Below are 4,702 nucleotides of genomic sequence, written 5' to 3' on the forward strand. Positions count from 1 at the left end.
TAATTATACTTATATTTCTCTGATTCTCAAGAAGAGTGGGGGCCTCACGGCTCGAGATTTTAAGCCTATCAGTCTTCTCAATAGCTTGTATAAGATCATCACTAAAGTTTTGACCACTAGGGTTAGTAAAAGCCTCTCTCTTTTGATAATGACTCTTAATCGGCATTTGTAAAAGGAAGATCCATTATTGAGAACTTCTTGACCACTCACGAGGTGTTAGCTTATTGTCGTAAAATGGGCCACAAAGGTATTTTGTATAAGCTGGATTTCTAAAAAGCTTTTGACAAAGTTAATTAAGAGTTCTTGTTTGAGGTCTTACAGCCAAAAGGCTTCCCTTCTATTTAGGTCTATTAGATTCGCAGTCTCTTATCTTCTTCTAAGATAGCAATTCTTGTAAATTAAAAACCTGATAATTGGATCAGTTACAAATTAACAAGGATTAAGATAGGGTAACCCACTTTTACCGACGCTATTCATCTTTATTACTGATGTGCTTTCTATCTTGCTTAATGAGACTGATTCTGTTGGATTGATTGAGGATATTGACACTAACATTACTTTTCGAGATATTAAAAGACTTCAATTTGCTGACAATATGCTTCTTCTATTATGTGCAGGGAAGAAAGTGAGCCTTCTTACTGTGAAGGTGATTTTTTTGGCCTTTGAGGGTGCCTCAGGTCTTAAAATCAATCTTCATAAAAGCTTGATTGTATGCTTGAATATGCAGGACTCTGAAGCCTCTCTTTTGCCTCATAATTGAATTGCAAGAAAGAAAAACTGCCTATCTCCTATCTTGGACTCTCTCTTTGTGATCAAAAACCCCCAAAGCATTGTTGGTTGCCTTTGTTGAAAAAGTTACTCTAGATTGACATCTTGGAAGGATAAACATCTATCTTGGGGTGGTAGAGTTATAATTCTCAACTTTATTTTATCATCTTTGCCGCTTTATTTCATGTCGGTATTTAGACTCCCTAAATGGGTTCTATCCAGGCTTGATCAGCTTCGTCAGGCTTTTCTATGGAAGGGGGAAGAAAAGTTTGTGAATTCTATTGCTTGGTGAATTAGGACTCAGTTTGTAGATTAAAGGAACAAAGAGGTCTAGGAATTAAAAATTTAGAGCAAATTAACCTTACCCTCTTGACCAAATGGGCCGAAAAATTTACTATTGGATCTACCTCCCATGGTGGAAGCAAATCAAAAGTGTCTATTATATGAAGAAAACATTTGGCTTGAGATCAAGAAAAAACCTTAGGAAGATGTCTCCAATCTGGAAGGATGTATGTAAACATCTCAATACCGTTTGGAACTGTCTCTCTTCAAGCTTGGTGATGGATCCAAAGTTCATTTTGGAAGGATCAATGATGTTGTCTTACATCTCTTGCTTATCTCTTTGAGATTTGTACCCCTTAGTTGTTAAGCAAATTGCTCTATGGCTTCACAATGGTCAAAGAGATCCTTGTCTCGGAGGATTAAAGTTTGAGGACCACTATCTCTTCTCCAATATAAATAACTATGTATTTTCAAAACCTGTATTGCCAACATCAAACCGTCTAGAATTGCTGATGTCTCTTCTTGGAAGTTCACTACAATGGGCTATTCACTGTGGATTCGTTTTATGGGTTCATCAACAATGGAAGAATTGTTTGTCTATACTATAAGATGATATGGAAAGCTACTATACCTAAAAAGGACAGGATGTTCTTGTGACTGGCGCTTCGAAATAGACTTCATATTACTAAATTTTGGCAAAAAAAAGAGGACAGATAAACTCCAGATGTGTTCTGTGTGGATCTAACTTTGAGACCATCTCTCGTCTCCTTACTAGGTGCTCCTTCGTGTGTGGGATCTGGATGGACTTGCTTGTGAATCTGAACATCTCCGGTTGGTCTTCAAATTTATATGATTTGTAGATTATTTGCAGGAAAAAAAATTGGATGCCTCAATTAGAAAAGCTGCTGATCAACTCCTTGTCATTTTGTGCTGAGAGTTTGGAAAGAACGCAACGCAAGAATCTTAGGAAAAAAACATTGCTCTAAGTTTGTAGTTCTTTAGAAATTCATCAATCTTTTCATAGCTGTTCCACATCTGCAGGCCAAGAATTCAAGATAGCCATGAAATACTTTGGAGAAAGCTTCAGCAGCCGGTGGATCGCTTTGAGTATCGACTAATTTGTTGTCTTGCAGTCGCTGGAGGTTCTACATTTCATGGTATCCAATGGAAGTATTGGGTGTGGGAGTTATTGTGCCCTATTTCTAGAGCCTATTTTACTTGTTTTGCTGACCTTTGTTTCTCTGTTGTGTAGCTTGCTGTTTTTATAAGTTTCTTGCTCTTTTTTTGTTGTACATTTTTTTTTTCTATACTTTCTTCTTCTTACAATAAAGCTTCGGTGACTGAGGCTGGCCCTTAGTCTTCTTTTCATCCAAAAAAAAACTTAACTAAACCCAGTAAACCAAAAATTACTTATCCAATATTCCTTGCTGCTATCCCATCAGACATTATTGCATGTCAGTCTGCACTGCTGAATAGTTAAATTTAGAATGTTTTGTCATCTCCTAGATTGAAAAGCTTTTGGAAGCTGATAACCGAGAAATGAAAGCATTATTATTACTGTTATTTGCTCGAAATTTTTATTCACTGACATTTGCACCATTTCTCTCCAAGTATTGCTGTCGAAGAGCATCAGTGGTACTACACCAAGCATGGTTAACTCATGCTCCATCTGGAACATCTTTGCTCATTATGAGTGTCCATCATCTACAAACATCTTTTGACCACTTTGTACTGACCAGATTGAAAGGAATTCTTTGTCTGTCGGATCATCCTTATGCTTGGGGGAGTTTGGCTTGGTCAATTGGAAAAGAACTTACGGCTATTTTAATAGACGCAATTCCTCTCATAACATCCGGGCTCTATAATTTTTTTTAGACTGGTTTATCTTTACAAATCAGGTAATATATTGGCTTATTTGAAAAATCTAGAGTAAAATAAAAGAATCTACCCATTGCTCCACTCTTGATCCCTGAAATGACTCTAACGCTGTCTCTGATAGTCTAAAACACAATTGATGTCTCGGTTTGTATTCTCCTCACTTTGATCTCTTCGTCTTCCCTTTTTTCACCTGATCTTTCATATTGCACCTTGAAGCCTTGTAACTTCACTGAAAGTTTTGTGTGTTACCTATTCCTCTTCAATTAATCATATGCACTTTTGTAAGTTCCTGATTTTTTTCATGAATAAAGCTGGTTGGTCTGTTTCTGGCCTCCCTACAATCTCTTTTTTTTTTTTTTTTTTTTTTTGAGGAAAATGGAAATTAATGCGCATACCATTAGTCACAAATATAGAAGAATAGTTACAAGTCATGGATTACAAGAAGAGAAAGGAATTTTACAAAATAACGGAAGACCGGCAAAATGTAACAAAAGGACTCAAAGAATCCAGTTCGGTTGCAGCAAGAGAAATCACAAAGTCACAGTCTACAATTCTCCATCACAATCTACAGAGAAATAGTAAAAAAAGAAGCATCGAAAGAGTAAGGAGAATAGGTATGCTTAATTTTTCCCAGATTTGATGAGACCATGCAAAGCTTCTCTCCAACACAAGACCATCCTTCAGTGTTCACATTTTGAGGCAATTTCTTATGGTTAAAGCTGTTAGAAGTACAGCATTCCTCTGCCACAGCATAAACTATGGCGGCAATAAGCATAGAATTACAGAGTGTAAATTTAACGAAACGGGATGCAGCCAGCTAGACTATATACTTCAGGTCACAGGGAGCATGGAAAGAAATCAAGAGTCTCACAAGCCTACCACAAGAACAAGAGAAGAGGTGCAAATTTTGAAGGTCTCATAGGAGATGCAATCATTAAAATATTACTATTTTTGAAATAGATATCTCTAGTATTGATCTTGTTGAGGAGCAAAGCCAAAACAGCTCTTTACTCAATGGGGGTTTCCAAGTTTGGAAGCAAATCCACCTACACCTCTTAGTAAAGAATAGTACAGAGAGAGAGAATCCCGTTGATTAATTGCCAGCAAATTGAGTCTGCCTCGCATAAAATGAACCGACGAGGAGTGCTTGAGATCGGTGACCCATTGGCAGCAGGGAAAGAGTTGACTGACCTTGAGTTTAAGAATTATTTCTAGGATTATAGAATTTGAAAACAATACCAGACTTCAAACCCCAAGCTTTATAAGTGTGGGGAAAGAATTGGCACAAATGAAAAATTTAGTAGCCATTTGTCCTGCCAAAAAAGTATTTCCAAGCCATTTTTATCAGAAAATTCATCTGGTGCCAGAAAGGAGGAAGGGGGCAAACTACATCTCTCCATAATCTACAGCAATTCCTCCTTGGTTTGCAGCTGGCAGAGAGTTTGACTCTGTTTAAAACAGAGACCAGACATCCGAATCTTCCAGAAAAATCTCAAAAAAAGTTTGGTTCATTTTTGGCTTAATGCATTAGATCAAGCAAGTCATGTAATCAGGTTTCAGTTTGGTCATTTAATGTTCACCTAGCTAGGATTATGTCTCATTTCTGAAGCTAAGTGACCCATGATTTTGGATTGATTGCATTGGTTACATTAAATTCAGTCGTGATGCTTGTTAAATTCAAGCTTACCCCATTTGCACCCTTATTTGCGTAGGGTGTCTTGCGATCTAAGCTCAAACTTTGAAAGGGAAATGATATCAAGATTTAGCATTGTCT

This window comes from Elaeis guineensis, chromosome 8 (assembly GCF_000442705.2).
Source record: "Elaeis guineensis isolate ETL-2024a chromosome 8, EG11, whole genome shotgun sequence".
Classification (NCBI taxonomy): domain Eukaryota; kingdom Viridiplantae; phylum Streptophyta; class Magnoliopsida; order Arecales; family Arecaceae; genus Elaeis; species Elaeis guineensis.